General features: G+C 29.8%; 1 protein-coding gene across 17 annotated transcripts in view; it reads right to left on the bottom strand.

The window, feature by feature from the left end:
* Dmd (dystrophin) overlaps positions 1–17,594 on the bottom strand; it is a 2,094,227-nt gene that overhangs the window by 1,157,155 nt on the left and 919,478 nt on the right. The gene's annotated exons all lie outside the window — the stretch shown is intronic.

The following is a 17,594-nucleotide window of genomic DNA, read 5'->3' as shown; positions in this document are numbered from 1 at the left end:
TAATACTTCTAGGAGGCCAGACATGTATAGTGTCCTGTATTAAAGGTCTGGATGGACCTGCTCATTGACCTGCTTCATGTTGATTCTTCCATTCTGCATCATTAAATTTACTTAATTCCTCAGGGGCAAGCTCAATTACTATCTAATTAAACTGATAAACTGAATCTTGAAAATGTGTTAATGGCTTATAGTGGTTTAAAGTGTTATCCTTCAAAGGACAACATTTGCATTTTAATAAGAATTTTCAATGAATTAACATAAATTAGTAACTTGGTAGAATTTCAGTCACTAAATATGGCCTATTAGAGAAGTGAAAGAAAAAGGATTTTGATTGACACAAAGATAATCTCTGATGATTTTTGGATGTGTATGTGGTATGATTTCTGGGATACCACTGATTTAAGACCCAAGAATGGATTGGTACTGGCTGGTTTTCATGTGAGCATTATTGAACAGTGGCTGTACCAAGTGGCTTAGAACAGCCTTACCTCCAACCCCCATTCATGGCATCAGAGATGTTTTCCGATACATACTTTTTCTGGAGAGGTCTCAGCTTGTTAAACTATTGTTTACCAGGAAAAAAATACTTACATTATCTTTGTTGCTTCTCAACCACTCAGTATACATCAAAACCCTCACCCTGAATTTTTCTTGTGTTAAGATATCTCAAACTCTTTGATTTAAGCATGAGATGATAAATAAATAAATAAATACACCCCCCCCCAAAAAAAAATGACAGGTTACTTCCAGGATTACAAGGATTTGAAGAAATTAGACAAAATTGAAAGTCCATAGAAGAAATGCACTAGAAGAAATAGAAGAATGACTTAATAAAAATGAGAAAGTTTAAAAAATAACATTAGAGTTCAGGAAGCTTATTATCTTGTATTTAAAAGTTCATTAGATGATTTGAAGAAAGAGAATGGTTATTAATAAAAATAAAATTTTGAGTTTTGGAGAATCAACCAGAGGAAAGGATGTATTCTACAACATAAAGAAAAAATGAAAGAAATAGAAATCCTAGTAATCAACGACAGACTTAGAGGACAGTACCAGATTGACAAAAGAAAGCAGATAAAAGCAATAATCATGAAGGAAAATTCCCTGAGCTAAAAAGTTGACTTGTGAAATCTAAAAGTGTTATCCAAGTACCAAAAAAGATTACAGAATAAATAAAGGCACATAAATAGAAATATACTGAATCATTTCCTAAATTTATGAACTTTAAGGGGTGAAATATGTAGTACCTTACAGAATTTTAGAGAAAGTGGAATTTAAGTGTACAAAATGAGACTTGGGCTAGAATTACACTTTTCCCTGAAAGTTAAGAAACAGTAAAAATGCAAAACAGGAAAACCAGAGGATGGTGGTACACAATTTATAGCACCCATTGAAAATAGAGGAGAGAAATTCAAGAATTCTGTTATTACCCAACAAATCCATTATTATGACTAAAAGAGAAAGAACACTTTGAAAATTGAAGATTTAACAAATGCACATTCTAATTTGTTTTTGTGAGGAAATTTCTCAAGCATCCTAACCAAATTAAAAATAAATAGATGGAAGACCAGTAAAGGCAGGAGGAACAAGGAGAGGCAGGAGGGTGGAGAAGAGGAAGTACAGGGACTGAAATGGAGTAACTAACGTTTCATGCATGTATGATTATGTCAAAATCAACCCCACTATTATATATAACTCTAATGCCTAATATACAAAAATGAAAAAAATCTATAATAAGAGATTTCACAACAAGGGGAAATAAAGAATACAGAGAAATGATGTACAGTAAACTCTAAGATTTTTGGCTAAGTTGTATACACAGCAATACATAATTTATTCAGAAATCAGATGAACATATTTATAACTTAACTGGAATCAAGAAAAGTATTTTTTTAAAATGCCTCTGGGTTATAAGTTCATTTTATAAAGTTCATAAGCTTACTTGTATTTTTATGACATGACTCTTCAAGTTCTTTTTTGAAAATCTTCTTATTTTGCTCTGATTTTTAGAGATAACTCTAATGAACTTAATTAGCTTCTTTTTCTACCCCTACTAGAATAGAAACCAAAAGTAAATGGAAAGAATAAGTGACCAAAACAATAAATAATAGCTGCAATCCACTAAGGCAAAAAGAGTCTAGATTTTATAAGAAACACTTGGTCTTCTGAAAATCTTTAGCACAAGACAACACAAATGCCAAGGGGTAGGGAGTGGGGAGAGGAGAGAGCAAAAAATAATTTGTCCTTATTATCGTTTAATGGATTTGACTTATATCTATATTACTTGTTTTAGTGATTTATACACAAAGGTAAGAAAATCATTCAGTTCTTGCCTATATTTAAAAACATTCAAATACATCACAATATATGGCACTCTCTAAATCAAACTACTGCTACCAACTGAACTGTACCTCTATGTGTATATCTATGTGTACATGAGCACACATGCATTTATCTTTTTATGTTGCATATAAGCTTATTTATATAGTTATACATGTTTAAATACAATATTTGTAAATTATACACTTTTCTTTTGCGAAAATGACTGCTGAACTCATCATGGTAGTGATATTTGTAGTTTATTCTCCATCTTTTAGTCACATTCCCCAAAGTTCTGTTTTGTAACTCCCTATGTTTTATTGCAGGCATATAAAATATTGGAAATATTTAAAGGAATAGATTGTGGGATAATAAACACATGTTATTTGGAATTTGGTCCTGTAATTTTATAAATACTATTATTTATAAATCACAAAGTTACTATTGTTCCTTCTAAACAAGGGCATTTGGAAGATGGCTAAAACTATTAAGACAAAAAGGAAAACTCTTCTGCTTAACAAACAGCAATTAAGAACACATGGGAACCTTTGAAGCTATCATTTTGAAACTGCAAACATGCACTAGCTGTCATTTTATTATTCTTAGCTAAATATCTACTTTGGCTTGAGTATTTTGTCTCCTTAGTTATATTCAGGTTAATTGATTGTTTATAAATTGAACATTCAAAACAGATTTAACATAGGAGGCTTTCACATAACAGTGTTCTTTTCCATTTGCAATTCCTCATCTATGTTTAGGAGTCTTTAGTGCCTAAGGATAATTCTCTTTTCTTTGTGTGCAACAGCAGCCTCTAGTCTTTGCCAGGACTCTTCAGTCAATTGGGTATCCATTGAATAGCATCAATATTGTTGTAGGTGATATTATAAAATTCTTTCAAGGTGCAGTCATCCTGCCTTCTTATGTGCTTTGTCTTGGTCTATATTCCATAACTTTCAGAGTCAATTACTAGATTTTGCTTTCTACAGCTCTGATTGAAGTAATAACAGCCTGTTTTGGTAATGCCAATTGGAAGGGACCATGCTTAACTTACAACCATGTTAAAAAGAAATTCACTACTGCAATCTCTTATCACTTTGCTTCCGTTATATGGTTATTTTTAATGCATTATAATATTAGCTTACAGTTCAATCAATATAACCACATATTCAGAAAACATTGATACTCTTCATTTCTTCCTACTGCCAATTCCATTTTCTCTGAAATAAATGTTCAATTTAGTATTAATTTTGTATAGTATATTCTAAACTTCTTAACTATATATATATAGAGAGATAGATAGATAGATAGATAGATATAGGTATGTTTTCACTATTTTCTAAAAGTATTACATCATCCTGTATATGACTTTTAAGAATTAAAGTCTATCAAAAACATTTCTTCAGTTGCTATATGCAAATATAATACATTATTTTTAAAAGCCTTAAGAGTTGAACCAAATTTTTTTCTAATGTTTCTCTACATCTTTGGATTATTGGTTAATAAAAAGTGATGACTTGTAAAATATCTATTTTCTGTCATTTTTAAAATTTTTCTTTGTGGATATATCATCTTTTTTATAATGTCCCAGTACTGTGTAAGAATAATATCCTTTTATGATTATACACAAAATATGAATGAAATTTAGCTTGTTGTTTTAAATAAAATCACCTCTATCCTTGATTAGATTTTTATCTGTTTTCATCTATCAAATTATATGCAAAGTGCCAATTAAAGCTGTGATTTTTACCATATTCTCCTTTCATTTCTAGTACGTTTTACCTTATGTAGAATGCATCCAAATTTTTGGTGCATAAGAATTAATGATTGCATTAATTTTTTAAAAGAAATATATCTTTTATTATTAAAATGATTCTCTTGAATCCATTCAATGTTTTTGGCCTTGAACTATACTTATATTTGGTATTATTATATTTGATAGTATTTTCCTCATATAATCTATTTTACCAGGTTATAAGCACTGAAAAAATTCTATTATTAAAAATAATATTCAATACTTTCTTAGGGTTTCCAGAATAACACCTTCACTTAATGAACTATAGTTTACAATCATGTTAGCTCCTCTTGAGGTAGTTTGTTCTCTGTTAATATTCCAATTAATAATTATCACTGTATTTCACATGACAAGAATCTCAATATTAATCCCTACTATTCTTCCCAGTGAATTTACAAGTTTTGACTCTAAGAAATAATATTCAATGATCAATTTCAGATCCATTTTCAATCATATGTTTTAAAATGGTAATTACCTGAGGTCTTAGATATAATTTTTCCCAAAATCTTTTTATAAAAACAGTTATAATAAAGTATTTTGTCAAAAAAAATTTCCACTCAATACTTGTCATATTATTGTTTTCATACTTTTTGTATCAAAGTATTTTTTAAATATTAACTAAAATAATGCTAACTAGAAACAACTGTGTTAAATATTTTTGGTTATAGCTATTTGGATGAAGAATATAAAGAAAGTATGTGTATTAACCTAAATGCACAGCATCTGCCCAGTCTTTTTTTTTTTTTTTAATCCTCATGCTTTCAGTTTCAAATTGGATAAAGCACAGTAAATGTAGCTCTCATGTTTTAAAATAAACAAATTTAGCTTTTGGAATCTAAACAGCATTAACAAATGATACTATTATGAGTTCTTTAGATCACTGCAACAATCAAAAACAGTTTTAAATCCAGAGGATGAAAATATAAACAAATACTATTTTGGTACATTTATACTTGTGTTTGTACAGAAAATATATTTGGCAGATGTTGTGATACCCTAATTTTATCCTCTATATATTTCTTGTATTTGTTCCTTACAGAGAATAAAAGAAAATTCCAGCATCTCATTCCAGTGAGTAACTCTTGTGGGACTAGTATTTTTTGCCCCAAAGATCATTAAAATTGGAGGTGATGATGGGTTTTTAGTGCTTTCCCATCCTCATTCTAAAAGCTTCAAGCAACCAACACAGAAACTTGGCAGGAATATTGCCCCTTCATGTGAATAAATTTCTCTAACTTGATGGTTTGAAAACTTTTTATTGCATTGATCAATAAAAATATCACCAAAAAATGTTAGGAAACCTCACAAAGTTCCACTCTTTACTTTTTATAGTACAGAACACAGTAAGAAAATAATAAAAAAAGTTTAAAAGTAGAAAATCATTTTAATACCTTCCAAACTGTAGAAGGCCACAAGTATATAACAAATGACAATTATTATATGAATTTAGCTCTATGAAAAGCTCAAATTTGTTGTGTGTGTGTGTGTGTGTGTGTGTGTGTGTGTGCACGCATGTGTGTTTATTCTTTCCTTGTGGACCAATGAAAACTTTGAAGACGAGCATTGGGGTATCACTAGATTAAGAATACAGAAAAAAAAAATAACTTAAAACTGCAAGGAATTCCAAAAGGAAGATGCTAATTTCATTCATTCACTCAATATATTTTTATTGTGTACCTGCTCTGAGCCAGACTCTCTCTACTGGGAAACACTGGTTCAAGACAGAGACAAAATCCCTCCATTTATACAGTTTGCATTCAAATTGTAGGAAACAACTTATTATAAACAAGTAAATATATAAATATATAAGATTGCAATAAATATTTTAATCTTATATATTTATATAAAAACCTGGCAGATAGAGAAAATATTGTGAATGACATGAGACAAGTTATATTCACTCTTCATCTTGGAAGATGATCAGAGATCAGCAAAAAAGCAAAAACAAAATAAACAAAGAGCAGAAAAGTGGGATCAATTCAAAAGAAACACAAATGCAAAGACACTGATATGGAAAACATTGTGTAAATTTGTGGCACTTAAAAGTCCATTTCCCACTAAGGAAGATAATATATGAATGGATGTAGCTTTGTTATAGTGATTTTCCACATAAGAAATAGTCAAATATATCTATAAACTAAGAAACTAAAATACAGTGTGATTAATATCATTCACATGCTTCATGTATATCTATTGCCTAGTTAGTAATCATTTAACAAATTTTGAATATTGTCTGTTTCACAAAAGGAGTTATAAACATTATAGCCAACTCTATTGTTGAGCAATTCATATATTGCTTTTTGCCACATAGACATTCTATTAGTTAAGAAGACACTATAATGAACATTATTTTCAAGGAACTACTAGAAACTTTCCTAATTAATCTACTCTGGCAACAAGTATCAATGCATTGTTATCCAGATAAACAGTTAACAATACCTCTAAATTATCAATTAATTTGCATATCTTAAGCTTGTGTGGACATAACCACTCTGTTTTCATATAATCCATGTATATTTTATTAATAAATTTGTCGTTACTAAATATAGATTTCTTTTTTACTGTGTAAAATTAGTCATTGAATTTTTTTTAAAGTTGTTCATTATAGAATATGATGTTAAATTTAAGAATGCAATCAAGTTGGATTTTAAGTTTTCTATTAGAAAATTGTTACTCAATGGATACTGAACTATACTTAAAAAGATTAAATAAAACAGTAAAAAATGGAATGTTTTCAAACAAAATCATTTTATAATGAAGTTTCATTTTTATTTCTAAAATAAAACAATTTTCAAACATATATCAATGTGTAAAATATTGTCTCATAAAGGAGGACAGAAGAATTATCAAATAACTTAGCAAACTTGAAAATATTGTAATTCATTTTTAGTGAAATTCAAAGTTGGAAAAGCTATATACTTGAATTAATTTTATTCATCTGTTTTCAGAATATGTTCCATACAATGAGAGTCTTAAGTAATCATTGAAAATTGGAATGATTCACAGATGGTGCCAGTGATTTAATTATTTTTAACCATTTGTTTCGGGCATGCTCAGAAGGATATTTCCAATTCTGCAAAAGCCATCTGAGCTCCCTTCCAGCTGGTGTTCCATATTTTCAAAGCAAATTTAGATTGGAGAAAATTACACTTTTTATTGTTGTGTTGCAACAGGTCAAATTGCTGTGTAGAAATTCTTGTTCTTTTTTCTTACTCATTGTATTAGTTATATTTGTCAAATATTACATCTTTGTATGTGTACTATGGATTTTCCAATGTTATTTTATGTTTTGTGTTGTCTGGCACATAGGAGGCACTAGAAAAATGTATTTATTTAATGAAAGAATTAACAACTCAATATATCCAACATAAAACTCGAGTTTATCATTTTTCAGTAAGGGTCCAATTTCACTTCATCCTCGCTATTTCTGGGAGGTTCACATTACCTCCATTACCCACTGCTACCAAGAAAATAACATTAATAAAACTCTTTGTTAATTTGATAAAACTCTATTTTCATGTGGGAACACTTGCCCCTAATTTTATGGGAATGTAGGTAAGTTGTTTGACAGATTTTAGTCCTGTTAGGCTTCTATGAAGATTAAGAATAGCCTTTATAAAGATATAGTCTTGAATATCTGATATTGCAGAATGTTGTAATTTCATACAATAAAATAATTGATATTATAACCATTTTTATTTTACTAAGTAAAGATCAAATTAATCTACTTATTCAAAATAAATAAAAAATAATTTCAAAATAGTTCTATCAAATTAGTCTTTTTTTTTCAGCCTTGTGACATTCTGAAAAAAGACAATATTAACGTCAATGAAACAAGTTACTTTATCTTATGTCAAAAATTATATTCTAGTTTTACCAATAAATTAGATAAAATTGTCATTATCAATAATGTATCAATTTTGGATTTATGTCCAATATTTCTGAAAAAATATATAATTCATAATATATCTGACATCAGTAATGCCTGAAAAATATGATACAGTTCCAACTCATGACAAAATTTGGCACACCACTATAGGAATGGTAACATTTTTTCTTATGTTTTTATATTTGACATTAAATTATTGCTGTAGTCCATTGCCACAACTTTAATGAACAATACAAGGTACTTAATGTAGCTGTGATCTAACTATAAAATAATTGGGAATAGTCAATCCAGTTTGACATGTCTTTTTATTTTTTATTTTTTAGTTGTAGATGGACACAACAGATTTATTTATTTATTTTTATGTGGTGCTGAGGATTGAACACACTGCTTCACATGTGCGAGGCAAGAGCTCTACCACTGAGCTACAACCCCACCTCCTTGACACATCTATCCTAATGTTTTTCATTTAGTGCATTATTTAGAGCCAACTATTTGAGATAATATTTATTTATGTGATAAAATGTTGGATACATCTTCTGGATAATTTTTTTTAAGTTAAAGAATATTAAAGTGTAATTGACACCTTATTTCATGTGCAGTAGTGGCTTTAAACTAGAAAGATTCAGAAATCCTAAAGTCCTGTGTCAATATAGTTAATTACTACACCTAGACAATTCAATTAATATTTGTAAACCTTAGTTTCCTATTTGGATTATTTACTTCATCTCAGTTTATGTATGTAGTTCTCCCTTTCCTGTTCAGAAATTTTCTGCAGTTAATGGTTACTTTAAAATTATGCTTTAAAATTGAATTTTGAAATGTAATGTGTCCTTCTGAGCACTAAAAGAATATTAAAATTGCTTTATTATTTACTGAACTTAACATATATACACATATATATGTATATTGGATATTTAGTCAATATTATTGGTTTTAAGAAGAGAGCACTGGGAAAAAAATGACAAAATTTATTGCATTATTGGAGCTCTCATTCTAGTGAGGAAAATAAATAATTAATTCAGATTAAGTGGGAAATACTAAAAATCTCCTTGGTACTGGATTTTATGAAGAAAGTGATTAATGGTGAAAGTATTGGTGAAGTGTGTGTGTATGGCACGGGATGTCAGAGAAAGAGATTCACCAAGAGCACTTCTAAGTAAAGACTTGAAGGCAAAAATGGAAGAAAACTTGTGAATAGATGAGGGAAGAGTATTTCAAATAGTTTGATCAGATTTACATCTGATATAAATTTTCAAATGATGTCCTTGTTGATTGTGTTGAGAATGGGTAAAGGAAAGTATGGTAAGATATTTTTTACCTAAAAAAATGGACAGTGTTGCCAAAGTAGCTCAGAGAAGAAGAATATTCTTGATTTTAAAAATGTAGTGGTCATCAGTTTATAGCTAGTTATAAAGTCATGAGATTGGATGTAAATGGAAGGGCGTATATAATAAAGATAGAAAATGGAAAATGTCCAAGAACTGAGCATCACAGCATTTCAGCATTAGAGGAAAGAAGGAGGTACCAGAAAGGCTGAAGGTAAAACAGATGAACACCAATGTTACTCAAGGTCGCTGTCATTAATGTTCAACATTAGTTCTCTTATGTTTAATGTAGAAATTAGGTAATTTTATTCATAGTAAATATTTCTTTAAGGCTGTTCCATGTGTTTACCATTTTTGTTGCTTTTTTTTCTTCTTTGCTGCTTAAATCTTCCATCTCTGGTCATTTTCCTTCTTAAAAAACATTTCCAATGTCCTTTAAATAAGAATCTATGCTAATAAACTCAGTTTTTGTTTGTCTGAAGATTGTTACTTCAATGTTATTCTTGAAAGGGTTTCTATGAGTATACAATTTTATGTTCATAGGGGTTATTTTTCTATCATCATTCTTTAAGATATGGTTCTACCACCTTCTGGATTTTATCTTTGCTCTAAAATCAGCTGTCAGTTTAAGTGTCATTAACTCCTAAAGTAATCTGTCTTTTATAATACATTTAGAATTATCTTTTTCTTTTTGGAATGCATTAATTTCATCATGATGTTTTTATCAGTATATTTACCTTTCCTTTGACTTTTTCTCAAATTCCAGTCCAAATATGGGGGCTTTTATTAATTTTGAAAAATACTGTGTAATTATCAAATAAAAAATTACCTTTTCAAGCTGTGTGTGCTGGTACAAGCCTGTAATCCCCACAGCTCGGGAGATTGAAGAAGGAGAATCTCGAGTTCAAAGCCAGCCTCAGCAAAATCAAGGCACTAAGCAACTCAGTGAGACTCTATCCATAAATAAAATACAAAATAGGGCTGGGGATATGGATCAGTGGTTGAGTGCCCCCCAAGTTCAATCCCTGGTACCCGCCCCCTAAAATAATTAAATTGCCTTTTCTCCTTGGTGGGTAGGGTTTCTTTATTCTCCTTCATATGATGAGGGTTGTCTTTGAAGGTTCTAAGTTTAGGCAGGAGTTACATTTTGATCTCTGTACAATATCTTGCAGAAGTTCACATACAATATTTACCTAAATGATCTTGAAATATTTGTTTTAGTCATTAGGTACTCTATCCAAGTTCAGTATCTCATAAGTATATACATTTATGACACCAAGAGGAAAGGTAGATTTTTAAACCTTATATTTTATCCAGAATTTCCATGCATTTGAAGTGAGAGAATAAGTATGTAATGTTAAAGCTGGCTGATTCTATTGAAAAACATGTCTCTTTATTAAACTACCATTAAATTGATTATACTACATAATTAGAGACTGGAACAAAAACATTTTTATAGCAATGGCAACAATTGTAATCATTACAAATCTAAAAAACATAGAATCTTTATATGTCTAAATTCTTTCTTAACCCTTGTAATATGTTAAACAAAACTGAAACTGAGTGGAGGAATATTCTTTAAGTAGCTAACTCCTGATTCAACATTTCCCTTAGCAAACATTATTAGTCTTTTATATTCACAGTTCCATTTACCAAATAATATTGTCTATAAATCAGAAAATTATTAATGTTTTCAAATTATCCAAGGATGTTTCATTGGTAGTTGATAATATTTGTTTATATTTCAAAGCAAAGAAAAAAACCTTAGTGGCAATTACACAAAGAAATTTTTTTTCTAGTTTTCAAATGGAACTGCTTTTTGTTGTGTGAAAGGAGATTTTAAAAAAAGATGCATTATAGAGCACCAAATCTAGCTTCAGGCATTATTTTATATAAGGTGGTAGCAAATAGATGTGTGATCAATTTGCTTGTACATCTCCATTTAAGATGATTGAAAACAACAAGAAACATAATATATTGTGATACATTTCTCACTTTTTTTCTGAAGAACACTAGTTCTTGACCATCGTGTGAACATGAATCCCATCATTAATCTGAAGTGAGATTTTTCCATTTTTAGAGCAGTTGTCCAGATGTGAAAGTATGTAGAATCTATCTACCTCCTAAAAATTCATAATTACATTTAACATATAAAACACCCTGAAATATTCTAGATTGAGGAAACTGCTTAATCCAATGTGTGCTCAATTTTTTTAAGCAATAGAACTTTTTAACTTTCTTTTGACTAACTCTCAAGATACTTTGGGAAGTATTTGGTTGAAGTTTATTGTCTTCCATCTCTTGGATGTATCCTTAGATAGATTTCAATGACATTGAAAATAATACTCAAGAAAGTCATTACTGTGATCAAACTAGATTCATCAGAAAATTCTTTATAGATGTAAATTTTATGTTTAAATCCAAAATTTTTTACAAAGTTAAGGAAAATATTCATAGTATAAAGAAATCTTCATTCTACCAAGGTACTCACTTAATGACTAATTTAAATAACATTTCTAGTGTCATTTACAGTGAAACTATTAAAAACATTAACTTCCAATCAACTTTTAAGGAACTTGTATATTTTGCAAATGTGTACTTTTCAGGTTAAAATATCTTATTGCAATTTCTCATATATAGTAAAAGATTTCCTTTGTAATACATTTTTTAAACCTTTCTCATATTCACTCTTCAACATCACAGTTTTAATTTCAGTAATTTTGACCTTCCTCAGTATACCCTCTTCCAGAAGTAATGGTAATAAAAATTGCTGTTCTGAAAAGTTTTCAAATTCTGTTTTGAATGTAGCCTTATAAGGAATATGTTATTTTTGTAATAGAAAATACTTACATTACACATCCATAGTATACACCAAAGTCCTGGTAAAATATTCATTGTTCCAAAATGGAAAAATGGTTAAGTATGTTATAACATCTACATGAAAATTTAGGTTAAAAATATTCCATTAAAAATATGTGCTTAGGGGCTGGGGTTGTGGCTCAGCGGTAGAGTGCTCGCCTAGCATGTGCAATGTCCTGGGTTGATCCTCAGCATCACATAAAGATAAATAAATAGAATAAAGGTATTGTGTCCAACTACAACTAAAAAAATAAATATTTTAAAAAATGTGCTTAGGTCCTGGGATGGAAATGAAGTTGCTGTGTTTAAGTGTAAAAGAAAAATTATTATGCCTCTATGGTAGTAAAATAGCACAAAGGAAGATAAAGTTTGAGTAACAAGAGTGACAAGCAGTGGCTAGATCATACAGGCACTCATAGGATTTCAACAAAAGGGTAATAGGCAGCAGGGGCTTGATATAACCTTATTTATGCATTGGATAGAGTCTTCTTTCTTCACCAGAAAGAATAGTGTAGGTGAAAAAATACTGCAAGTAGGATATTGAAATAACCCAAGTAAGAGACCATGATATTTAGGCAAATTTCTGTATTGTAGCTATTAAGGATTGTTCTGAAAAAAGATATATTTTGCAGATAGACTGAACAGGATTTGAACTATTTTACATTGCATTACTAATATAAAAGGTAAGGAGAATCATAGATATAGTCTAGGGATTTGACCTACATGTAAGATAATGCAATTTACTAATGTTTGGAGAGCTTAGTAGATGCCAATTAATGTAGACAGGGGTAGGGAGAGAGAGTGGTGGATTCTTGTGTGGCTATGGTCTATTTGAAAAGCTTATTAGGCAAACATTGAATTTACCATCATATACTTAGTGTTTGAAGCAATAGGCTATCTAGAACAATTGAAGTTGTTGTCTTTAGAAACCAGACAATTATTTTCTTTCTTCCACTAAGTTATTTGTATTTTTTGCTCCTCCTTCCTAGGAAAGGCCATATATACATGACTATTCTAAAAGTTTACAACATTTTTTTATCTCAAGAAACATAATAATTGATAATAATTTACATTGAACATATTATATACAAGATATATTTGTTGATGCCACCCAGAATAAGTCTCATATTTGTTGTATCTTTTTTATATGGAGGTCAAATAACTTCTACATTCTCATAGTACTCTGTATTTTCCTTTGCAGCACTGAACAGAATTTTAGTAGTTAATTACAAGATATTTAAAAATATTCTTTATAGAGTGAAAATAATTTAATATAGCTTTTTATATCTTTATCCTTCCTTCTGGCTTTATTTTCCTTTTTACAGAAGCATATTCTTTAGTAATTCTTTCATCATGAGTAAATAAATAATAAATTGTCATTGTATTATTTTATATAAAATCAGTTGTATGTCTGAATACATTTTGCCTTTATTCTTAAATCACAGTTCACCTGGAAGTTGAAATTTAGCCTAGAATTTTAAAGATTTTCTAACATCTATTATATTCTAATACCTATTGTTGATGATAAGTCTGCTGTGGATATTGTTATCCTGTAAGTATTCTGTCTTTTGTATTCAGTAGCTTTTATTATACCATCTTGGTCATTTGATGTTTTGAATTTCATTCAGAGCTATCTAAGTATGGATTCACTTTTGTTTGTTCCACACTGGTAGAGCTTTATTCAACCTAAGGATTCATGCAAATTGGAATTTATTAAGTGTCAGTCATTTATATAAAATATTTTCTACTCTCCATGCTCTCCATATTTGCAATCTGGAATTCTTTTTATGCACATGCTTAAATTTTTTATTCTATTATCCATATCCTGTATGACTTTTAGCAAAGCAATTTTCTCAGCATCTTTTCATTAATATATTATTTTCTACCTATGGATTCACTTTTTCAAAAGTTGTTTATTTCAATATTTTTTTTATTTATAGACTTCGTTTTTTTTTTATATCTGCCTGTTAACTTTTCAAAATGGCCTGTCCTTGAAAATTTTTATTTTGTTTTTTACTTCTGGACATTAGAAATGTTTATTTCAATATTATTTTCTAATTGTCCTCTCATCTTTAACTTCCTTATGTGTATATTTGATTTTTTATTTTCTTCTAACACCAATTGTAAAAATAATATTTCTCCACATTCATTGTAAATTTTAGTCCATGAGCTTATTTTGTACAGAAGTTCCACATGAGCATTTAGTTATGGTGGTATCCTTATTTTGGAATTTTGTGCTTGCATTTCCTTGGGCCATCTGAGATTAATTGCCAAATGCAGTTTACCAAAGATGTATTATAATTTTTCAGAGCCCTAATTATTTTATTTTCTTATCTTGCTCTTCACCTTCCTGTAGAAAATAAGAATTCAGATATAACTCCAACAGCAAGTTTATATAGAATCATGTCCTTCATTGATAGAGTCACCAGCTTTGCATGACATTTCCAACAAATATTCTGTGACTCTGGACAAAACTATCTGTCCATGGATTATGGAATTTTATGTGCAATAGCACTGAAAAAAGTGTATCAGATATCTGTTAACTTTTTCAACAAATGGAGCATGCTGAGTCTAATTCTCTTAATGAGATAAAATATGTAGGTTTTTTTAAAAAATTTTTTAGTTGTAGATGGATACACTATCTTTCTTTCATTTATTTATTTTTAATGTGGTACTGGGGATCAAACCCAGTGCATCACATGTGCTAGGCAAGCACTCTCCCACTGAACTACAATCCCAGCCCCACATATTGTGTTTTTCAAATAATGTATCTTTCAGTGTTGTACAGAAATAAAAAGAAAACATTGACTCATTGAGCTCACAATGCAGCAGATGTTTTACAAATATTACGTTGTTCCATCATAACTGATATCCTTATTACCATTGTAGATGAGGAAAATGAGGCTTAAAAAGATGAACCCATGATCATACAGCTAGTAGTACAAGTCACTGGGATTTAAATTAAGGATTATCCAATGCAAAGATTGTTCTTTCTACTAGACACTGCTGTTGTAATGAATCCTACAAAAATTTCCTTATATCCAGTTTCCAGTCAGTGCTTGATAATGAGCAACCTAGTCTCTAAATCAATAGGAAATAAAACTTGAATGTTTATTTTCTAAGTAGGATGAGAATTTTCCCCTGGTGAATATATGGGGAACTCTTTAAACTGCCTTCTTCCTGGTCTGTTGTCCCTTCTTAATGGGCTCCTAGTTTGTCCTGAGAACCACTGTTTATTGATATAGTCTATCATGCATTGGTTTGCACTCCTGTCTGGCTGTGGGCTGCTTCATGGCTCCCTCAGACAAAGTCCCAGGGCTTTTCTGAGATTTACTATAGTCATATTTAATTCTGACACAGACACTTACGTGCATTAAATTTACACCGCTTAGCCAATTTCTGAGTCTTCATCTATGAAATAAAGAAAATTAACTTCTCATTTTAAACTTAGTTCTCAAATTCTAGGCACTTTGGAGTGCTGTCTATTCTCTTGAATTGCTACTGTCAAGACATGGAGGACTAACTACAAATCTCAAGTTTATATCTAGAGAGATCAGAAAGGGACCAGCTAGGAGAAATAAAGATGAGAGAAACAGAAAGAGAATGAAGGGGAGGTAAGGAATTTTGAAGCTATGACCATCTATACTGCATGAAGGCCATGGTAGAATTATTTCAGACACAACTTCTCATTTAAACTGTTATCCTGTAGCTATCTCAAGTGATTCCATTGTGAAAGCATTGGGAAGCAAGATTCTAATTAATGTGTATGGTGAAATCAACTTTTCAAATACATTTGTGGTCAGTGGAATACAAAGATACATCTTGGATATATCTTTTTCTATTTATATATTTATGCATCACTCTACATATCTACCTATATTCTATCATCCTTCAGTTATAACTAAATCCAATTAAAATATAATTGTGATATTGATTATAATTCATACATGTTGGGATTACATCTATCATCATGGACAATCAAGAATTAACATTAAAGAAGCCCCCATCACACAGACCTAAATTTTCGAATTTTCATAAACAGAACTCAAGAATAGTTTTTAATAAAATAAATCTCATTATTTTACTATAATTCACTTTAAATTTTTAAACCATTTCTTATATCTTTCTTTTATTTCATCAATCATTATGTTGTACAAATATTTGTTAAGAGCCTACTATGTCTAGGGATATACATCATTTTAAGTGGGTGATTTATGAAGATTTTTAATTCTGTATTTATTTAAACATAAAGCTTGAGTAATTTAACTAGACTAGGTTGTTAACAAATTGGATGCTTCATACTGGGTGTATTCAGACAGGGAAAATTGAAATGCAGAAAAGAGTTGGTCAGATCATTCAAAGCAAGGGAATTGTGCGTAAATGACCTATTAAATCAAGACAAAGCTATTTTATTAGTTTTTTTCTATATGGTTGCTTTAATCTCTCACTTCATTTTGCATCTGCAGATACAGTTTTCTGTTAGTGTAAGCTTGAGTGATTACTGACATATTATGTTCATAACATCTAGTATGAAGAATAATAGGCTGAAACGTTCAATCAGTTAGAATTAGACTTAAAATGTAATACAGTTTCAATCTTTTTTAGATTATTCTTTCCAACTACTCAGAATATTCAACTGCTATTAAACTTTGGGTCACTGGATTTCATAGAAAACAGTATATAAGTGAACTTTCTTAAAGTATAAAAATTAATAATAATAATATGTAGCATATTTTCTGTATATGTTTATAGTTATTTTAATTGTCTTAGACAAATTTAAAGTATATGCCCTATTAAATGGAATCAACAATATCATAAAAATTTCCCAAGAAATCTCATTTATGGGCTGAACCACATGCATTTGTCATTTACATAGGTCAAAATGGTTGAATGTCTGTTTGCTTCATATTATTCAATCCAACATAATTATAAAGCCTTATTGTTCAGACTTTTATAATGTGGTCTTTTGATGTATTTTTGTTAGATATTTACAGATTGTCTTCATTCCTCTTCACTTTACAAGAACCCGGAATAGGAAAAGAAAATGCGTTTGTCAGAAAATCTTTGTAGTTTGTACCTTATTACAAATAAAAATCTAAGTCCAAGATTACAATTTTAAATTGCCTTTTGAAAGAGAAACACAAACTTTAAATTCAGTTGTTAAAAAGAAGTCATTCCTTTTCATTTTGGCTTGTAGCATTTCTGTAATGACATTATATGGTATTGTTCATCTGACATCAGTTTCCAACCATCTTGCTAGGCACCAAGTTTTTCTAATAATCATTGTGACCTACTAAGAAGTTAACCAGGTTTAAAGACTAAACTATTATTCTTTGAGTCAATAGGATATGGCCTTAGGCAGGTTGATATAAGATGTTTCACAAAATATTTGTTATTTACCATATATACA

The sequence above is a fragment of the Ictidomys tridecemlineatus genome, chromosome X (assembly GCF_052094955.1).
Source record: "Ictidomys tridecemlineatus isolate mIctTri1 chromosome X, mIctTri1.hap1, whole genome shotgun sequence".
NCBI classification, from domain to species: Eukaryota; Metazoa; Chordata; class Mammalia; order Rodentia; family Sciuridae; genus Ictidomys; species Ictidomys tridecemlineatus.
Note: the sequence above shows the minus strand (reverse complement) of the source record. Positions and strands in the feature narration are given on the sequence as shown.